Source organism: Sebastes umbrosus, chromosome 2, assembly GCF_015220745.1.
Source record: "Sebastes umbrosus isolate fSebUmb1 chromosome 2, fSebUmb1.pri, whole genome shotgun sequence".
Lineage (NCBI taxonomy): Eukaryota > Metazoa > Chordata > Actinopteri > Perciformes > Sebastidae > Sebastes > Sebastes umbrosus.
Genome location: NC_051270.1, coordinates 23,892,531 through 23,915,374, shown reverse-complemented (window position 1 = coordinate 23,915,374; position 22,844 = coordinate 23,892,531). Strand labels below are relative to the sequence as shown.

The window sequence follows — 22,844 nt, the reverse complement described above, 5'->3', positions numbered from 1 at the left end:
GTATGTTGAAGTACATGCTAGTGTTGTCAAAAATAGTATATTCGATAGAAGTATCGATACTGAATATTTGAACATGTTTCAATACTTATTTTCCACAGTAACAATACAGGGGTATCAGCTGCGCTTTCTGCTCTCTCTTCTCTCTGGCAGCAAGTTTACACACGCTGATATTTATTTTTAATAAAAATCTAAAGTTTTAGGCCCTAATGTTGTATAAATTATTCCCAGTGGTATCAAAATGGTATAGAATATTGATATATTTCAAGGTATTGTATTAAAGTTATACATTTCAGTATCGTTACAACACTAGAACATGGGACTTACTGGTTTACTTTTGTGTTTTTTTATCATGGTATTGAATTGGTATCGAGAATCGTGGAACTTCACTGGTATTGGTATCGACTACTAGATTTCTGGTATTGTGACGTCCCTAAAAGATAGAATTCCTTCATTGTTTTTCTGAAATGGACTTGCTTCTCGATTACAAATGGCTTTAGTAACTCGCACAGCTGTTGTAGGCTAGTTTCACTTGGCTAGTTCACAGCAAACAATATTTTCTGCTTGTCTTCTTCAATGGTTGTGTAACAAGAAAACAGCACACATTCTCACTAGTGCTGAGCAGTGTCTAGTGGACGAGCCAACTGTATATATTTCTATCCTAATAATTATATTGAATTTTGGGCTACGGACTGGGATGTGGCGGTTCTTATTTGCCAAAAAGCCAAAATAATGTATAGGCTAGTATGGTAGATTACATTTGAGTAACATAGTTTCAGTTAATCATCTTGCAACTAAATATTCAGTGTTTTTAACGTTGGCATTATACAGTTAGTGAAGGCCAGCCAGCCTATTCACTCACGCTGTGATTTGATTTTCTATCAAGAAAGCTTGCTCTGTCATTCAGCCTCACACACAATCTGAGCGTTTCCACAGTTCTGCCATTTGTCATTTTCTGTTGCCATGGTTGCAGTGAAAGACAGAGCTCTTTGAATATTGGAAATGGAGGAGTAGCAGCACATGGTATATTATCGACATAAACACCCGCACATGCTCTAACACCACCGAACACGTCGACTGTGTTGGTTCTGGATGCCTGCGGCCATCCGTTCACCCACACATTTCTCAGCCAGTTATAAAGTAGCCATTTAATAAATATCTCCAGCTGACACACATTGTCTCCACACACACTAAATCATGTATTCAGCTACAAAGACAGCTCTCCAGTTCCACGAAGGGATGTAAAACTCAAATTCCTATCAATGCAAATGCTGCATTCTTCAAAATACAACGTACCTCTTTACAATATGGAGCTAACACACAACCACAGAGATTATCAGACAGTATAGATCCAGAGTGTAGGTGTGATAGCTTGCTGCATGTGCAAGTGTATTCGCATCATGCATGATGCCACTGTCACCTTGACAAGGAGCCATTTCAGACCTCCCTCGTATTCTGCTGGGCTCGACTGTCAACATCCCTCTTCTCACTTTTGACAGGCTTGAGCCACACACAAACACTCCCTGGTTCCTCTCTGAGATTTCTCATTTCAGCCTCATTGGAAAGCTGTCTAAACGCCAGAGCAGGGTGTGCATGAATTAAAGCAGTGTGAAACTACTGCAAAGCACAGAGTGAGGAAATCGCTACGGCAGTCCATGGTTATGTATGTATATGTTGAAACCCTCTAAAGAGCTGACAATGAATGCTATCTGAGGCAGAGTATACTTGAGCTACTACTGTTAACACTGATTGCTGAGGGCTGTATACCATGAACATACACACACCCACATGGTATGAGTGTTGAGTATGTTATTTTTTTCTCTCACTCCGAGGCGGGTCTGCTGCAGAGGGCTTTCATCTCTCAGATGAAAATCAACTCTTTACACTCTTCTACGGAGGTGTGACTGCAGCCATGTGCACACTATTGCAGAAAATGACAGATCTCTAGACAGTGGCAATTCAATACAAATGCCTACTAGTATGCATTGTAAATTCAAAAAAGGCAATTTACACAAGGACACCTGATCAGCACTGGTAGTATTATGACACAAGGTGCAGATGGCTTGTGAGTAGACATCTGTCAAAGTTAACGCAAATTTGTTTTAATGGCACTAATTTCTTTAACGCATTAACGCAACTTGCAATTTTAGCTTGTATCAGGAACAATTACAGTTAAGATACTGGTATTGTATGAAACTATAAAACTTAAGGAATCCATTGGTACCCACCATGTCATACTAGCTTGTCGCGAAGGAGGTTAAATAACGCTCCAAACTTATGCAAAATTTTGTAAAGGAAAAACTGGCATGGCCATTTTCAAAGGGGTCCCTTGACCTCTGACCTCAAGATATGTGAGTGAAAATGGGTTCTATGGGTACCCACGAGTTTCCCCTTTACAGACATGCCCACTTTATGATAATCACACGCAGTTTTGGGGCAAGTCATAGTCAAGTCAGCACACTGACTCACTGACAGCTGTTGTTGCCTGTTGGGCTTGAGTTTGCCATGTTATGATTTGAGCATATATTTTATGCTAAATGCAGTACCTGTGAGGGTTTCTGGATAATATTTGTCATTGTTTTGTGTAGTTAATTGTTTTCCAATAATAAATATATAGATACATTTGCATAAAGCAAGCATATTTGCCCATGTCCCATTAAAAAAGAAGAGAAAGAGATGGAAACCGTAAGCCTTCTTGCTCTCAGCATTAATAAACGAGCTGGACACGTACTGATGTGCAGCACAATTGTAGAAATAGAAGCTATTCAGGAGACAGACAACTGACAGACGTCTAAAATGTGCCAGACACACTTAAAAAAATTACAGTTGTAACTTGTGAAATGACCTTTATAGTTACGTGATAAATAGCCAGCATCTTGCTACAAACAGAAGAATGATCTCAATAAATCTAAAAAAATTAAAAGATATCACATCTGCACTGCATTTTGGCCAACACCTTAAGATTAGGCATCAGAAATTACCGGCAGAGAAAAACTGCTTGTGCATATTTACATCTGGGACAACAGAAAAGGCATGGCACATAAATTATCCTCCATTTCTATACACAAAATGCAGCAAACTCAAAGCAGACAAACACCAAAGCTGCTGCGCATGCATAGTTTACTATGATTTTCGTCAAAGGAGGAAACAAGGCAAACTGTTAGGTCCAACGCCCTTAGCTTCCTGCGAGCAGTGCTTCCTGAGGAACCAGGGCTACTGCATAGAGGTGGAGATGGGGGAGGAGACTGTCAGCGAGTGAGGGGAGAGGGGAGACGAGCATGTGAGGATGCAGTATGCGAGCGTACTGCTGGGCTCGGAGATGTAAAGATGGGAAGGATAATGTGGCAGAGAGATAGTGACGGCAGAAGTGGAGAGAGAACAGAGGTGTTGGGTGGGAGGAAAGAAAGGACAAGCGGAGAGTTGAGCCAAGTGTGTGAGAGAGCAGCATAACAGTGCACCACAGGGCTGAGTTCAGCAGACGATCTAATCTGTCCAAGAATCACACAGGATGATATGATGAAATTTAACAGATATGTTGCACTTGAGTACAATGGGCATGTGTATGTGTTTGTGCAAAACAGCTACGTGGAGGGTGCCTGTATCGCCATAACCACATCTGCATAAATCAACGTGGACGTGCAGGAAAAGTATGCAGGGCAAAGGAAAACTAAAAAGGGACGACTGACCTTACTCCTTTTTATGTTGATGGACCCAAAACCCCAGTGCTCCATCAACCAACCACTCCAAATTTAGCCCCTCATTACTAAATAATTAAATAGGAACAACATTCATAATAGAACAGCTATAGCTTTAAATAGATTTCAATTTTGAACCCTTCTGCAAGGGAACGTTTCTTTCTAAAATGTTCAACGGTGGTGCCACATGGCCCACAAAAACAGATGTTACCTTACAGATCAAAACCTTGGGACATGTAATGAGGTATGAACCAAAACATAGCCTCTGACAAATATGGTGTGAAATGAAATGCTTAAGGCAAATTATGTGCACATTTAAAGCTTACTCCTCCTGTGTTTTTCTAAGACAATTTAATGGTGGGGCTCTAGTATCCAAGACTTGAGAGCTGTCTACAAAAAAGAGGCCACTTTAATAAAGGAAGCACCAGTCCACACCAATGTGGAATAGGGTTGGGTACCGAAGACGGTACTCTTAAAAGGAACCGAATGAATTACGTCGGTACTACCAAGTACCGATTCGCGTTAAAGCAATCGGTGCCAAATTTCGGTACCTGAGAGCGCATCTGGGTGAGAGTATGAGCCGCAGCGGAAAGCGGCTTGTCATAATGAGAATAGCCCACCTTTAGCAAGTCTGAGCCGAAGTTGTGGCTAACTTCAAGGTTAACCCCTTCAGTAAACAGACTGTGGCAAGTAAGACACAGGAACCTGTCTTGGGGAGTCGTAGCATTTAGTCAGCCGTCAGTCTGTCACACCCATATGCTCCCTCGTTCTCTATCTGTCTGTCTCTCTCTCGCTCTCTCTCTACCGCACACTGACACTCGCTAACGTTAATCACACAATCTACGCACTACGAGTTATTCTTTGAAGGAGTTTGCTACTTGAATAACACATTTTAGTTTAAAAAACATTTTAAAAATACATAATTCCCCAATGCCTTCACCCAGCAGGCTTGCAATACACTGACAGAAACCATGGAAGTATCACAAAAGGTACCAGGTACTAAAGGTACCGGTACCGCAGCGGTGAACCCAAATGTGCACCCTAATGTGGAAGACTTCTCAAAAAGTCGGAGCTCTAAAGAAATAAGAAATACTACCTCACAGCTAGGAAAATTGTATTCACAATAAAAAAAAAAACAATTGTATTTTTGCGCCGTGCGCATCGGCTGTAACCGCTCCGTCCTCTGCACTGCGATTGCCTCAAGTCTACTAGGGGCGTAAAGTGGAGGCGCCAATGGCTCCCACCGGCTATCATCTGATGATGATTTTGCTTTTTATTGTTAGCTTGTAAACTGGCTACTTGTGAAACAATCCAGTCATACACGTCGTCTCTCAACTCCAACTCGAGTCTCACATCTGAAGTTGCTAATCGGACTGTAAACAATAAGCAGCACACGGAAAAGGAAGTCTTGGCCCAGATATCCGCAGGCTACACCGGAACCCCAGAAATATATGGTGCCTTCAAATGAAACTTGTGAGCTCAAGTTTACAACATGGGAAGTCGTGTACACAATATGCTTGGCGTTCAAGTGGTTAAGTTGAGAGAACAACGCTGCTAAGCAACGGCAATATTCACTTTACTGTCGGCGTCTAGAAGCTACAGAGGCTAACAATTTAGCAAGCTAGCAAGTGGGTAACATAATGCAGTAAATGCAAAGGCATAACGACAGAGGAAAAAGATGAGGCTGTTGAGAATATCAACATTTTCCTTAGACATACTGTATTACAAAATTACAAAGAAAAACAATATATTATATTATTATTATATATATTCACTTATTATGCATCGAAAAATTTACTTCCATGGCCTCCACCATTTCTGACCAAATCAACAGACATGCCACAACTCGTGAACTCAGAGCTTTCAGAAACTTTCCACTTATGTGGTCATGAATACCACAAGAGGGGGCGTTCATATGGACTCTTCTTGTGAACACTGTAAGCCACATTTTATCTGTCCTCAGACCGATAGCCAACGGGTTCCAAGATTGCATTTTGCCATGATGACACACACAGACTCAGAATGTGACAACAATACCACCGTCAATGTCGTGGCTGGTAACAAGTATACACAATTTATAGCACATGTGCTAAAACATACAAAAACACTACTATGATCCTATAACTGCTAACCTTTTTTCTAAGAAAACTGTACATTAAACAGACTATGCAGCGATTGTGGGTGAGAACTGGCTTTGCATAAGTAATGAGGAGGAATAAAAGACTGTCCTACATCCACGCCAGAGATTACACTGCTGGCTGCTGTTTCTATAAAAAGACTCACTGCAGGGAGTATGAGTGACACAGGCACACACGCAACCACACACACACAGATGGGCACAAAAACAAGGCAGTGTATTTATAGGGAAGAAGGTTCTAGTATCAAAAGAACTTTAAAGATCAGTGTCTGGTTAACTCTAGTCAACCAATCACAGATCTGTGACTATTCCAAGCCTTGGCAGACAAACAGTGAAATGCTGGAAAGATTATTGGTAGCTCTAGGCCAACTTAATGGCCTGTATGTCTTCTATGTTTCCTGTTCTCCTATTTTCCACTTCTCGTTTAGACTGCTTCCTTTCTGGGCAAAACAAATAACTCAGCGAGGTGATTTCACAATGTGGATGTACAAGCCTCGACACAAGGGCCAAACACATACTGGCCTGTAGCTTTAAGAAGTGCTCTGGGCTGCCACATATTCAGGAGGGAAAGTCCCTGTGCAGGCTGACTGAAGATGATGTGATTTTCCACTCCCTGCTGACTGCTCTGGTTAAACACACTAACTAATTCCTGTCCCTGCACCAAGAAGAGAGTCAAGACATGCTATCTTCACCTTCTCTGGGTCTAAGTAAGAATATTCTAGACAATATTATATTAAAAAGTTATTCATGGCTGCAATTTAGGATTATTTTCATTTATTCTGTTTACCATTTTCTTAGATTAAATGACCAATTGCTTATATCAGAAAATAAAAAAACAGGACAAGATACAGCAAAATAGAAAATAAGAAGAGTGGTTGAGCTAAAATTGGCAGCATCTTATGTGTTGCCATTTTGCTTGCTATGTCATTTCTTCAGATTATCTACTAGCTTCCAGCTTTTCAACGATCAAGTGAAGTGATAATCACAAGGTACAGATGTTTTTGTTGACAAATCTTTAAGTTTATGTTGTCAGAAGACTTTGTTAGCATGAAATAGTGTTTCTATCACAGGTCTAAATGCAGCAGTGGTCCAGAAATTATTATCAGTCTTAGTTGACAGGTAGCATACCTGCAATCAAAACAAAGATATGAACATACTAGCATGGTATCACTTTCTATAATCCAATAGAAAATAAGTAATATCATAGATTCAAAGGTGAGTTGCTGTTTTCCAATTACTATAAAAATTAAAGGCAGTGTTGACGATGTTATCCAGTATACACTATTTGTTATATTGGTTGAAATGGTCTTTACACAACAAACAGCAATGCATTACTTATGAGCTCTGAAAAAGGACCGGAAATGAGCCGTCATCTGTAGCTGCTGTAATCCTGTATAAACGTCTACCATTCACTGCCTCACAGTCCGCTTGGAAATAACCAAACAGATGCCTCTCTGCCTCCCTGCTCGTACACTACCCTTGGTGTGCACAAGCCTGAACTCAAAGCGCGTCGCCGCTGCACGTTTACTGGAGAATGGAAGAGAAAACTCAGCCAAAGGTAGCACTGCCGCGGTTACTTGTCATGAGGTGGTGTTGTTGAGTTGAGGTCCTCTCTCCGCTCTGTGAAGTAGTTCCTGAGGCGATGCTACTTTCAAATTATGCGAGCTTTCCAACATTGTCGACCCTATCTTTAAGTAAGAAGCAATTTCCCTACAATACACGCATGTTTGAATGCTTTGATATTTTAACTGGCAGTCTTATAGTGTGAGTACTCGAACAAAATGTCACTCCAGCAAACATCAAAACAAAAGCTTCACTGAACAGGAGACGTCCTGCGATGAAACAACTTCTAGTTGGTGGCCAGTCTAACATTAGCTTGGTGCTTAGGTCAGCAGGCAAATGCAAGGGGATTCGCTGGTGTGGGCATTTTGCTACAGGTACCAGTAAAAAGAAGAAAAATGAGCCAGTAATTCCAGTTAAAGTGATAGACCCAATAGTTTAGAGATGTATCAAAAGCCAAGATACTGCACAGCTGTGCATAATACTGTGAGACAATATTTTAATATTTTGAAGAGTGTTCTACCTGTAATGTAGCTTGCACATATTTAACCAACCAACACAGTATTTTTTGCTAGATGATGCTGTGTTGTGGCCAGTTTTTTTCTGTCCGTTTCTTGCTGCAGCTGCGGTACCAACGCAGAGGCCTCATTGAAATGACTGACGGCCGTGGTTTTTGATACAGTGCTACTGTCGGTCTGAACATGGCTTTAGCACATTCCCCAAAAATGCCTCTAAATCACCATCACATGCACACCTCTGAGGACATCCAAGTTATCCTAGAAAGTTGAACTTAGAAAAATGACACACTGGCCTCATTTGTCTGAACTACAGTTTGCATCTGAAGCCTCTAATGAGTTACAGAACAGGTTTCTTCTACCAGCCAATAGCACAATATGACCTCCATTACAGTGAGCCAGGAACAAGAGCTTGAAACTCCACAACCCATACAGGCTTTTGTAGATAAGCCTTGATAAAGAATTCACACAAGTAAATCATCTGTCTGAAGGCAATTACCCACAAAATATGAAGAAGGCAAAGTACAAAAAGCAGCATCAACAATAGGTGTAACGGTAGAGAGCTGTTAAAAAGGACAGTGGGATGAATCACAACCTCTTTATAGCCTCCAGCCTGGCTGTAAAGACAGAAAAGAGCTGAGTGGGGAAAATGCATGTACTGGTCAAAAAGGGTGCTTAGATCTTTTGTGTTGTGTATACTGCCCCACAGCATGCTGGGAGGAAAACAAAGTATGGCTGCATGTATTGGTGAGCAGGGGCATGGGCCCCGACTGACGGACCTCATCTCTTTGGTATTTAGGTATGCCTTTGCTTTTCATTCACATCCCACCCGCACAGGCGCAGAGGCCCATCTCCCCACAGCCCTCCCCTCCCCCTTCCTGTTGTTGCATTTCAATGTAAATGGCTGGATGAATGGCTGCAGCTGGCCCATCAAAAGGCCAGCCCCGCTGAAGGGCCTTGGTGATTGAGATTCAGCAAGGCCACACCACCTCTACCCTCCCCCACCCAACAACACTTTGTCCTAACACCCTTACCCCCTGTCTCAGCTTATAGCTCATGCCCAACATGAAGAGGACGGCATGACACAAGAGGGCTCAAAAGAAAACTAATAAAGTTGTTTGCCTCGGAGCACAACAGTAGTCAGGGATGAAGCAATTTCTCAAAGTGGCAATAAATCCCAGACATATTTTATTTATCTCAGGGTGACAAAGGTTGGTTATTGACAGGACACAAGATCCTGTTCCATCTCTACTGTGATGGGGAACAGTAAACACAAAACTACTTTCACATTATATCGCATTTACCATCAATTTAACATCATTCTATGGTCAAGATGTCGTGGGAAAAATGTCAGTCATGGCAATTTGACTGCTTAATAGGGATGCTAATTTTGAAAAATGTCCTTAACCGATAACCAACCATCGTTAACCGATTATTAACCGTTAACCGACAAGATTTGTGCCTCGCATGCAGCGGTGTGCAAGCTGCAGTGTATGAGCCCAACAGACAACTGAGTCCCCAGTTCACCCGTCCAGGAGCGTTAACTTAGCAGCCACAGTGTTGCGTGTAGTCTTGCGGACATTCAGCCACTTTCCCAGAAAAAGTCTCCACTGCGCATTTAGTTTAGTTTAGCAGGTTGTCAGCTGTGTGTCTGCCCGGCATAACTTTAGCAAGTGTCCGAAAAACAGTGTGTGTATTTGTGCTACGTTAGCAGCTCTAGCATTGCTGGTGGCTTCGTGCTCGCCGGCGGCACACACATAGTCTTGTCAGCGTGGCAAAACTTTAACGAGTGTCCGACAGACCGTGTGTGTGTGGCGGTGAGTGTGAGGTTGTTGGTGGCGTTACAGCGGTGAACGTAGGTGTAGCAGTGTGTGTACAGTTTATTTGTCGGTGAATAAATGCTACGAAACTACAACTCCTCCACTCCGACTCAATGAGTCCTAAAAAACAGAAATGAGTTAGCATTTTAGCACTTCCGATTCCCTCGTCTTGAAGTCAATGGGTTTTTTGAATTGTTTTTTGGTTAGAAGCCTGAAATAAGGTCTGTGGTTAACACAAGTGTATGCGTTTTGATCTATGATATAAAATACGTCAGTAAATACCCAACTCGTGAATTTTGAAGTGTTAACGTGTCTTAAAAAAAGGGGATTGCTATCAAGTGGCTAAATGAGACTACTTAACGTCATTACACAGAACACTAGTCCGCCTATAGCTGAGTGGTGGTGTTGTGAAGTTTAGTGCGTTTATAGCCTAACGTTAGCTTTTTACTTCTGGCTATTTCTTTTATGCTTCAAATATCATAGAAGTGGTATTCATTTTGGGTAATTATTTTGCTGAACAAAATGTAGTATAAAAAAAAGTATCATAAACGTTTGTTTGCCACGGAGCTTATTTTCTGCAATAATCCAAAATCCAATGGAAAAATCCCATTGTTTTTTTGTCGAGGGAACCAGTGCGATGCTAACTTCCAGGTTGGCCAACAAAGATACGTCATCCCTGGAGCACTCTATAAATACCTGCAGCTTTTCACCTAACAAGTTCACCTTGTTAAACCAACCTGACAAACAACAGTCAAAGTGTCCCAACATGATTCAGACCGGCTTCTTACCTCAATAATAACCAACTAATATATGATTCTGCCAGCAAGAATTTGAATGGCCCCTTCACAATAAAGGCCTTTCTGGCTCTAGCAACGAAAGCCAGGATCAGTATGTGATGAGCTAGCATTAACAGAAAAATAACATCAGAAAAGATCCAACTCATTCTCAGACTTATCACTGTGCTGTGTACACTATGTTCTGTTTTACAACACAGCTTATTAGGAGGTTTAAAAAACACGTGCGAGCCACCTAAGCTTTAGATGAGGCATGGCAAAACCCTTTGAAAAGGGCCTTAAGACTGAGGGAGTCCAGGCAAGCAAGCCTGTCTTGTCTTTTTCCCCGTGTGTCAGCAACAGGCTGAACAGACCAGAACAGCCGAGCCCAGAGGGACACATCACACAGACTGTCTCTGCCATCAGCTCCCAGCCCTGGCCGACTAACCTCACAACATTTCCAATGCCACGTATGGAGATAATACATCATCCCATGCAGCCTCCTGCTCAGCAGCACATCCAATCAAAAAACCAACTGTTGTGTCCAGATTTGCACCACCCCTAATTCATGCCTGCCCAGACGGAGACACATAGTCGTTTGCCGAGTAGCGTTACCTACTCAGGTACTACTACTACTCTCAGTGTGGAAAACATGCACACATGTGAAGGTGCTGTTTATAGCCAAGACTTTCACCTATTATCACTTTTCCTTCACCCGTCTGGAATTTCAACTGTAGCATGTCTATGATAGATATGGTAACTAATAAAAGAGAAGAGAATGTGTTGGTATAAGGGAACAAAACAAAATCAGCAATTCATAATTTCAATTATTGAGTTCACAGTGTGAAACAACCTCAAACTTAAACTTTAGAATGATATTTGCTGAGCAAGCAAGCAACAAGACACAGGAAATGGCTTGGGTCTTGAGGAGTTATAGCATTTATTCACCTACAGTCTAAACTATACTCACACTGCACTAATATGTTCACAGCTATAGCGTTATTACTGACATGATACTCTCCGTCCGTCACACACACACACACACTCACTCACTCTCTCGATCGTACACTGACGCGCGCTAGCGTTAAGCACACAACCTACGTACGATTTATTCCATAAAGAAGTTTGCTACTTGTATAACACATTTTAGTTTGAAAAACATCATAAAAATACATGATTCCCCGATGCTTAGGCCCGGTGGGGAGTCAACTTAGGGCCAGCGGGCTGCCGGGGTTGCAATATACTGGCAGAAACCCTGCTTTAAAATTTACAAGATTACATCTGAACACATCATGTTAACGTCAAAATTTACCATCGCCTAATATTCAGTTTTCCTGAGTAGAGCGTGAACACATCATAATGTAACTCAATGTAGTCTCTATTGACGTTAGCTCCATTATTTAGCCAAGCGAATAGAGCTGCCCACCGGCTGCTAAAAGCTAACAACGCGAGCAACCACATATGCAGCTCCTGACCAGTGAACGAGGTGGGACTAATACACTGCTGTACAACCCCCCGCATGTGGTTGTTCACATGCACAAGAGTGTTTAACTACAGGTGTGTAGTACTAGTTCGTCACTGTGATAAAACAAACAGCAGGCTGTATTTGCCCGGTTGAAAGCCGGCGGACCGTCACTGTGAAAATACAAACAGTATGTGTTGTTTATGGGACGTAGAGTCGGACTCTACTCGACCCACGAGGTTCTGGGCATGGAGCAGCCACTAAACCTACGTGCTTTAGACACTAGCGTAGATAACTAGTTTCTTTTAAGCCATCTCAACATGGTTGTTTAAAGCGCATGTGTGATTTTATCAAAATATTGATATTTGGCGCCAGTGTATGATAATGTATTGCAAGAGGAAGTAATACAATATATTCCCGTATCAATATTTTGTACCACCCCTATTCACAAATATTGATTGAACTTTTCTAGGCCATGGAAATAAAATATTAGAATTCCTAATTGAGGCAGTGTTCCCCTTTAATCTTATCACAGGATTTTGAATACTTTAAATCAATACGGCAAACTGGCTAAGTTGCTCGTCAGCTCATGTTAAAATGTATTTATTCCAGAATGGCAAAACATCAAACTCAGTAGCCTGCTTCTGTGTGACGTTTTGAAATGTTCTGCATACCTGAAATTGTGATTAAGCATATCAGTAAGTTTCCCTTAAAAACAAGAGCACAAAATATTCCTTTTCCAAGCTTCGATCAGAGAGATCAAAAGCCAAGTCTGTAAAAAGCACATTTCTGGAGACGCAGCAGCATGCCAGAATAGAGATCCGCTCCCTTTGATGTGTAAGAGACTCAGGGAAGAGAAAATATTATCAAGAGCGCTGCAGCAGAGGGCTGGGAAGCAGGCACAACCTAACACAAGTTAAAGACGCCATCAACCACCAGGACCTCCTAAACCCCAAAATGAGGCTCCACAGTCCCTGAGGGAAACAGCAGGATTGGGGCCCGCCATTTTGTTCCATTTCGCTTGGAGGATAGAGGAGGGGGCAAAGGACTAGGCTGAATTTCAAAGGGCTTCAGATGCCATTTGAGTATCCGCAGAGATTGTGCTGGTAGAACAGCAGCTATAAAAGATTTACACAACTCAAACAGGGAGGAAGAGAGGGGAGTGAGGGAGAAACAGAGACAGAGAGAGAAAAAGAAAGGCAGAGACAGACAAAGAGAGGCAAGAAACAGGAGTAGCCATGCTTGTTTACCTAAAAGGACCACACTCAGCATGAGAGGGGGAGGGGAGAGCCTGTATGGACAGAGGGCAGGCAGAGTGGCTGCTGGAGCTGCAGCTAAAGGCTTCTTTCCCTCTTACAACCAGCACAACTAGATTTATTCTTCGAATTAGACCTCAAGATGAAGGTTTCTCTGCAATATTCAAGTAAGAAATTGCAAAATGTGCTCCGTAATATGTCAGCCACCAATGCACCGTGCATTATTATATAACAGCTCTTACAAAATGCAAAGTTTTGTGGCTCTGTAATGTTTGCATCTTTTCTGTAAACAATTAGAAACTCTAACAAGACCAACAGTATTTACTTAAAATATTACGTCAAGTAATGGAGCAAAGCTAAATGTGCTTTTTAAGCATATTCACAACTGTGTACAAACATAGACGCACAGAGAAACCCAATCGTAACATTGGATGGAGAGATGATATGGACAGAAGGAGACATGGCGTTAAAACTGGACAAACTAGGCCTATATTATTTATACAAGACACAGTGTTCCACTCTGCCGCGGCGCATCAGTGTTCATGTGTTTTTAGCTGAGCTAAACCAGATAATATTCGGTTAAAACAGATCGGTGATGCTGTTTTGCCCTCATTGTTCTCAGGGATGTTTGCTGGTAGTGATTCTATGTTGAGTGAGCACTGTACCAGACTCTGTTTAAAAAATTGCCTTTTAAATGCTACATGGCTATGTCAACACACCAGTCATAATTTTGTTTTAATGAAATTGAAATCAGGGCATTTTTTTCTGGTGTTCTCCACTGCTGTTTTGGAAGAAGGAAATAACTCTGAAACCAAATATATTTGGTAACCACAACTTCTTACTAACATAAAAACAAAAGTCAAAAACAAACCGTTGAAAGTTACATTTGTTTAAATTTGAGTGCCTCTAAAAATAAACTAAGGCTGACCCGAATGTTTCGAGCTTCGACCGTTTATGAAGTACAGTATGTAATAATAATGTATAAATCCCAAAATAGCCCATGAAATTAGGAATAATCTCACTTCATTATTCATTACTCATATTCAACATGAATTATTATTAGTTATTCTCAGACAGATATCGCTGTTTGTTGTGCGTAGAAGTGCGTGTGTGTACAGTAGTGCGTCAGCGGCGCTGATGAGATGGAGACACACAGAAGAACATGTCAGCCTGTTACGCTGCGCAAAGCTTCGAATACTACTCACTGAAGCATCGAAGCCCAAAAAATGGTATTGGGGAGAGCCCTAAAATAAACCATTTTTCTCTGACATCTTCTGCCAGGTCACACTACACAACTTTAGTCCTGATTTGCCAATAACCAACAGTTTTTGGAGCCCCAGATCAGCGGCAAATCAGCGTTGGCGCAGCTCTCGTAAATCAGCGCTTGAGCGCTGTGTGTGAACAGTTCAAAGAAAGAGCCGATTTAGCATGTTAGATATCTGGACCTGTCTGGGAGTCCGTCGAGGAACTACAGCCAATGAGAGAGCAAGACATGGCTTCAGGGGAAACCTAGCGGAGGGGTCGCCTGCACCTGTGTGCCATGTGTTGCATTTGCAACATGGACTATAGTTGTTGCAACTAGGGCATTGGATGTTTTGCATTAATAAACACAACACATAACACAGTGACTGATCTACATGGGAAATAGTAAAGACGTATGTGAACACTTGTGCCAACGACAACATCAACAAGCATGACTATGCCCGTGTCACTTCTCGTGTGTGTGTGTGTGTGTATGTGTGTTTTCGCGACAAAATATAGGTTGGAGACCTCATCGGGGATTTCTCCCAGCGAAAGATGTTATAGTGTGTGACCCCCTTTAACTGGTCAGTCATGTAGTGTGAAAACCACAACGACTTTAAGACTCACGATTACAAGACAGCAAGTTGTGTAGTGTGAACAGTACAGCGATCTGACAACTTTGAAAGTCGAGTAGTGTGAACTTGGCTTTAGTAGCCATCTTTGTTCTCACGATGAACAATAGCTGGAGGCTCAGGTAAAAGAGCAATAATTCACACAAAGGCACCTGCCATTAAAAACAAAGTGGTGGGCCACATACAAAGGGATGGTATCGAGAACCGGTACTAAATTGGTACGAAGTCTGACAAGCTCCTGGAAAAATGGTGCTGCTATCAGTATTTATGTGACGTTCGTTCTACCTTACCGGTAGCTGGCTTTTTCAAATTCCCCTAATATTGACAAAGCTATTTTTCCCCTGATAATGATACAATGTCAATTCCTTGTTATAGGCTAACGTATGTATCCTCACTGCGCTGCATTTTTATATGCTATGATAATCTCATCACATCTCTGGCTACATCCAGGTGATGTGTCACTCCCTCTTCCTCTCTTTGCAGTTCTCGCCGCCTCATACAACTGAAGTTACATCCAGTAATTACTGTTACTAACGGCAGAACGGACATTGAGAGCTGCAGCTAGCTATAGCTGCATCAGAGCCAAAGTAGCGCATTTTTCAATGAATTTATTTTATCAGCTAAAAAACAACAACAATTATTTGTTTAATTTTCAGAGAGGCAACATTTTCAACATGAATATAACCATAATTACAACCATATAACATTAAACACCAGTTTAATACTACAATATGTCAAAAAACATTATTGGGTACCCAGTCAAAAGACCACCTGTTGGTCCCGGGGACTCACTACAATGGAACACAATCAACATCACTGCAGTACTATCAATAACAGTATTGATAAGTATCGGTATCGATAAGCGGTATCAGTATCGATAAGCGGTATAAATTAAATCCTAACAATACCCATCCCTAATTGCCAGGCTGGCTACAAACAATCAGCTTTTGGTTGCCAAGGATGACAGATTGGTTGTTGTATATTAATCACTTTTAACTGGACAATAATGGTCTTGCATAAATTACAAGCCACATTTCACTGACAAATGTTTCTAAGAAAAAAGTTAGGTAAAATACAATGGATTTCAAGAAGAATGTGGTTTAGTATCACTGAAAAGACAAAATAAAACAATAACCGATTTGATAAATTTGCTGGGTCACTGAATTACGATAGGCAGAAAAATGACCTAGAAGTCATTCTGTAACTTGACTGTGGTCATTTATGAGGATATAAACTGTGCTGCTTGCTATAAAGTTAATATGCAGAGTCATATTCTGAAGAATGATATCTACTCTGCAACTACTGCAGTGCTCTCTGCATCAGCCCTCTCTTGTTTATCATCCCATCCCTGATATGCTTTTCATGTTTTGATACCATTTGTACCTTCATTCCGGTCCAACAGTATCAACAATACTTGTGCACAGTTTTTATTCAATGATTCTGACAGGTTATCATTGGCCACAATGATCATCTGGTTGTCCTGTGCAACTGTTACTGTCGAGCCACCCAAACACAGCAATTAAGAGCGTCCTGTTCTCTTGCTTTCACTGTTGTGTTTTTGCCATAATGCGAGGGCTCAGTTGAGTTTGTCTTCAACTCAGCCTTTTAGTCAGTCCAAAAAATATGTGGTAGACTAAGAATGAGAGGCAACAAAAATCTTTAAAAAAGGGTCTTAAGATCGAGGAGGAAAAACAGAACAATCTGGCATGTTTACGACAACACTTTGATCGCAGCATCGTCGCAATCAGCTGATGTGCAAACCCAAAGGTTGACCATCTGTGGTGTGGCGCAAACGGGTCAGCAAATCTCCTGCATCTGCATAAAGGCCCTGACATACCAAGCCGACGGCCGTCAAACAGTTTGGGGTCGTCGGTGAGCGTCCGTCGGCCTAGTTTTTGCGGTGTGTCCCGCATAGTCAGCTCTAGTCTGGCGGTGTCTAGAGTTTTTTTGGCTGATTCAGCATGTTGAAGTGAGAGAAATCACTCGGATTGGCTGTTCAGCTTAAACAAATCAGTGCACGAGAAGAGAAACAGAAGTGAGGAAAGCAAACCAACAAGTAAAGTCAAGAGGAAAAACCCAGAAGGCTCTTCTCATTTTTCATCTTCATCTCATCTGATCATTCCAACACACAAATATATTCACAGCGACATGGCCATCTGGAATGAAGCTAAGTGGTGAGAGAGAGTGGTGTGAGAATGGTCAGCAAACACCGCTTTATTTCATGTTCGTATCATAACAACGGCTTGTATATCCGTGGTCCGCGGTCCTCCGGTTTCCCTTTTTGAATGACATATACAGACTACCGCTGCCTGCTGGTGTGGAGAGTTATTTCATTTCACGCAGGCGCAGAACGTACATGATAGTTGGCTGTCGGCGGTAGTCTTTGCAGTATGTTCGAGTGCAACTTTTTGGCCAAGACAAAGGCGACGCAACTGGTAGCCTTCGACCATTAAAACAACCATTGATGGAGTCTGAAGAGTCGTAAGACACAAGAGCCACTGTTAATAGGCAGCAGAAGTGCAGAAACATAGAAATGTTGCCTTCCACTCTATTACACAAAACTTGTAACCCCGAGCTACAATCAAAGCTCGTGATCTTTCTGACCGCAGCAGAACTCCATTTCCTGTTGCAAGCAGAGGGCATGGTTTGATTCTCTGGTACTACTTATAGAAACAGGGGCAAAATCTAGCCATCGCTAATGGGAACCTGATGGGATGCACAGCTCAAGAGCGCCAAGCAGTGAGGCAATTAGCCACGCTTATATCTTGACTTAAAACTCAAAAATATCTCAATTAGACTCCTGTTTATCATTATTGGTAGATGGAATAAATGTGCTGCAATAATCAGCATGACGTTTCATCATTTCGGATTTAGATGAAACACCGCTGCTAAGAAACGGCAATATTGACGTTACTGTCAGCGTCTAGAAGCCACAGAGACTAACAATTTAGCAAGCTAGCAAGTGGGTAACATAATGCAGGATATGCAAAGGCATAATGATAGAGGAAAGAGATGAGGCCGTTGGGAATATCAACATTTTCATCAGACATATTACAAATTTACAAAGAAAAACAATATACGACTAAAATTACAATATACTAATTTATTATGCACCGAAAAACTTAACTTCCATGGCCTTCGCCATTTCTGACAACGTCAACAAATACGTCACAACTCGTGAACTCTGAGCTTTCAGAAACTTTACACTTACGAGGTTGTGAATACCACAAGAGGGGGGCGTTCATATGGACTCTTCTCATGAACCCGGTAAACACAACCCCATTTAAAGGCACCATTAATAATCTAAATAGAATTCAAGTTCCAAAAGAAAACAATAAAGAAAAGGCATACAAGTGCCCACGACATAACAGAACTGTGTAGAATGTGTGTACGGTATATAATGTCAAAAACTCTACTATCAAATAGATGTGACGTGTTAAAGATAAACTTCAGTTTCAATGAGACTGTCATTATGTGTGTGTCATTCTTGCATTCACAATGTAAACACATCCGTGATACATGGCGTTGTATTTGAGATCACATTTGTTAATTCCGCAAAAACACCTTGTTTATATTTAAATCCCACACATCCTAATCTTCATGTATAACAGAACAGGGCATGTGATACCATTTGAGGCTTTAACTCTATAGCACAGAGAAATAGGACCTACGCAAGCTCAAGGGACACAGAGATATGCATCACTGCCTCTGCAGTGTAGTCAACATGAACGCCCCAACAAGCTAAAACACTCTCAGTATCTTGGTGGAAAACACCACCAGCGGCACTGCAGTGTTTTCCTCAGCATTGGTACTGCACCAAAGTGGAGAGCTTCTCCTCCATATTCCATTTCCTCTACAGCTCATCTCAAATCCCACCATGTTGTGCCCCTCCTTGGCATGTTATTTAACACAGAAAAAACACTCTCACTGAACTAACTTAGGTAATTGTGACAGTTATCCATCCACACAGCACTCTACTAACTATAGACACTTCATGATAAATCCAAATAGCCTGTGGGGATTCCAAAACACTGCTCTTTAAATAGTCCTAGAAAGCACACACATTTTCTTCATGAGTTGTAGTTCTGACAACCTAATTCAATGTTTTCCTTTACAGACAGGCTTATAACATATCCATTTTTGCTTTAGTGCTGGAACAGGCCAGCAAATGGACAAGACATAGTGCTTCATGACTGGAATGTATGACGCTGTGTGTGTGCACACACTTAACTGGAAAAGCAGGTAAACTGGTATTGCTTTAGGTCAATTGCCAGCTACTACTATTACCATTTGTCATTGTGACAAGCAAAAAATAGGTTAACATTTGGATGTTGTTATTATTATTGCACTCCCCATGAGAAATGCAACTATTTTTGTTGTCTGGGATATTTACAAGTGCCCCTCAGTGCTAATCCTGAGAGTATGCAACAAATATAAGCCTAACATTACTCTCAAACTTACTGTGGTGTGGACAGTGTAAGTCAATTACTTCCAAGACATGCCTTCCAAAAACACATGCTCAAGACTGATCTGACCATGTGTTAGCATGCATTCACACATACCTGCATGGCATGGTATCAATGTATGCAGCACTAGTTGCAAAACATTACAGTTTAATTATAAAATATCAACCACACTGCAGTGCCAGACCAATCACACCACGTGTGCCACACTAATTACCACAGCTGAATTAAATTAGATACATAAAACACACGAAATGAATGCCTTTTTTTGATCTGTCCATGTGTTAGTATGCATGGTATCAATGTGTGCAGCACTAGTTGCAAAACAATACAGTTTAATTATAAAATATCAACACACTGCAGTGCCAGTCCCATCACACCACGTGTGCCACGCTATTTACCACAGCTGAATTAAATATAAATGATAAAATACACGAAATGAATGCCTTTTTTGATCAGATTGCACTGCATAAACCATAGAAAGGCTGCATTCAAGAAGCAGAGCACTAGTAGTGAAAACACAGTTGCATATAATACATGAAGCACATACTAAATGCTTGAATATCATAAAGTAAATTAAGCTATTGCAAGTTGACCCTTTTGTCGACAACAACCCGAGCTAACCACGGGGTCAGTTTGTTGTTGTTAACGTGTTAGCTTATGTAGGACAAGTACAACACAAAATGTGTCTTACCTCTGTCTGAATGTCCACAGATTCAATAGATATGTGAATGTTTAATGTGTTAGTCTGCGCCGCGGTGTTTTCGGCCGATGCTGGATGGTCCCATTTGTTGCCGTTGGTTTAGTAACGACTAACCCGGAGACATCCGCATAAACTGAAGACGACCATCGCAGCTCAGAAAGCAGCTCACTGGAATCGAGGTAAAAAAGGACTAAAATATCCACGAAGACTCGTCTACAGCGTCGCTATTTCATCGTCACCGCAAACTACCAACCTTCAACACTCCTCTTGTGAAACGGTAAGCTTGCTTTGGGTGAACGTAAACCATCAAAAGATCATATTTTGTGTCGGTTTTAATCCTCTCCGCCAGCCTCATTCGAGCGGTTTTAGAGCGGCCTTTGACTTCACTGTGTGTTGGACGCTAGAGACGGAAACGCTGAGAGGATGAAACGAGCGTCCTGATTGGCTGGTGGCGCACAGGATGAAACTGACGCCATTTTGGATCCGCTCAGTGCATATTCTTGCATCAGAACGTACAAGGGCAGGGAGCCAACATGGCGGACTGTGGTTCACAGTTTCCAAACGACAAGAGACCACACTCCATTATATAGTTGGAGACCAAGAAAAGGAAATGGAGTACAGGCATTGGGTGCACTCGTTTTTTTTATGGTGACTCGTTGTTTGTGTATTTAGATTTCCCACAGGACATTTAAAATGCAAATATTGATGTGTACTGACTATTTGAAAGCATTATGTAAAGCTGCTAACTCGGGTATTCACACAAACAATATTTTAAATGTAGGTAATGGCTAACTCGCTTCTCCTTAATGTATATTCACAGTAAATATTCACTTTGTATTAAAAAAATAAAAAATAAATAAATAATAATAATAAATAATAATAAATAAATAAATAATAAAATGTAAGTTTTGTTTTGGTTGGAGACCAAGAAAAGGGAATGGAGTACAAGCATTGGGTTGCACTCGTTTTTATTTATTGCCACTCGTTGTTTGTAATAATAATAATAATAATGATAATAATAATAATAAATTGGACTTATATAGCGCCTTTCAGAGGACGCTTTACAAAGTTTGCACGCAAAATCGTACTAATAAATAACACAGAGGAGAAACTATAGCTAAGTAATTAAAAGAGTGATGTGTAGGAAGAGTCAGGTGAGATCATAGGCCTTGATGAACAGGTGGTGTTTGAGGGGTTTTCTGTGTCCAGGGATGAAGCATTTCTTATTTCAGGAGGGAGAGCACTATATTCATTTTTAACAGTCTCTTCTGCACTATATTCACTTTTTTTTTTAATAGTCGTGTATCACAGCTGTTACCCCTATATTCACTTTTAACAGTTTTTCTTCATCTCATTGTATTTTTATATCTGGTATATTTTTGATACCCTTCTCCTTAATGTATAATCACAGACAATATTCATTTTGTATTTTGGCGCTTTAATAAAATGTAAGTTTTGTTTTTGTGGATGGGACATAGGAGAGGAGACAGGGTTGGCGGAGATAGCGGAGTGTGCTGGTGAACAAAGCTGACGCACTCATGGTCGAAATGGAACGCGAGTGGATGGAACGAAGGCTCCCATTGGCTCAGAGAAAAGTTCTATATTCTAATTGGTTTATGTAATACGTCACTCATACTGACCCGTACACGTCGCTTCTCACGACATACTTTACAACAGTGATAATAAAGGACATGAGGGGCAGCGATCTGCATGTTTCACTCCAAGACTGCACCAGCAGGTGTAAAGAGGAGGAAGTCATCATTAAAATTGTTTGCTGATGTGACTATTTGCAATAAAAAATTAGCACACTGTTGGCCCTTGTATGGCACATAGTTCCATAATATCAAAACATGTGATAGGCTGGTTCAAGCTGGAGCTTACAACTGACAACAAAATGTGTTAATATGTATTATTTGTTTTGCTAAACCTAACTGGACCAAGGTCTGCTGAATCCAGAGCTCTACTCGATGAACTAATAGCGCACTCTGCTGGAGTATTGTGTCACCACACTTGGAGAAAAATACTCTTAGTACTTTATACTTGTCTGAGGTTTCAGGGAATATTTTGAACTGAACACAGAATACGAGGAGGAGAAATACTATTATTTTCACTATTACTGCTATTTTCTTGAAAGATAATCAATCAAAGGAAGTTTTATTTTTCTATATTTCTATGTGTTTGTTTTTAATTGCTTGCTATGCGGTGCAATAATTGTATTTGATATTTATTTATTTATTCATTATGTTTTTTTTGTTGTTTTTTTTAGCAATTTCTATGATATTTTTTGATATTTTTTAACTTGTTTTTATTTGAGTCTCCTTCAAATAGACCTTTGGTATAATATATATATATATATAATAGATGTATATTATGTTATTGTATTTTTTGCATTGTTTTATTGTTGTTTATTTTTATACTGTATATATTACTAAATACTAAATATATTTGCTGATGTTTTGTAATGAAAAATCTGAACATATTTATGTAACTGTATTGAACTTTCGAAATAAAGTATGGAAAAAAAAAACCTTGCAGCTTTGTACACCTTCAATGTTAGCTTGAGAAAGCGAGCAGAATTTGTCAGCAATA

The 22,844-nt window shown here is 40.8% G+C and overlaps 1 protein-coding gene across 2 annotated transcripts in view; it reads right to left on the bottom strand.

The window, feature by feature from the left end:
• ankrd11 (ankyrin repeat domain 11) overlaps positions 1–20,685 on the bottom strand; it is a 125,499-nt gene extending 104,814 nt beyond the window's left edge. The window contains exon 1 of one of the 2 annotated variants that reach the window (XM_037750586.1): positions 20,247–20,685. The gene's annotated coding sequence lies outside the window, so the exon portion shown is untranslated. The remainder of the gene's footprint in view (positions 1–20,246) is intronic. The other variant, XM_037750605.1, reaches the window with a different exon arrangement.
• Positions 20,686–22,844: the final 2,159 nt, after the last annotated feature.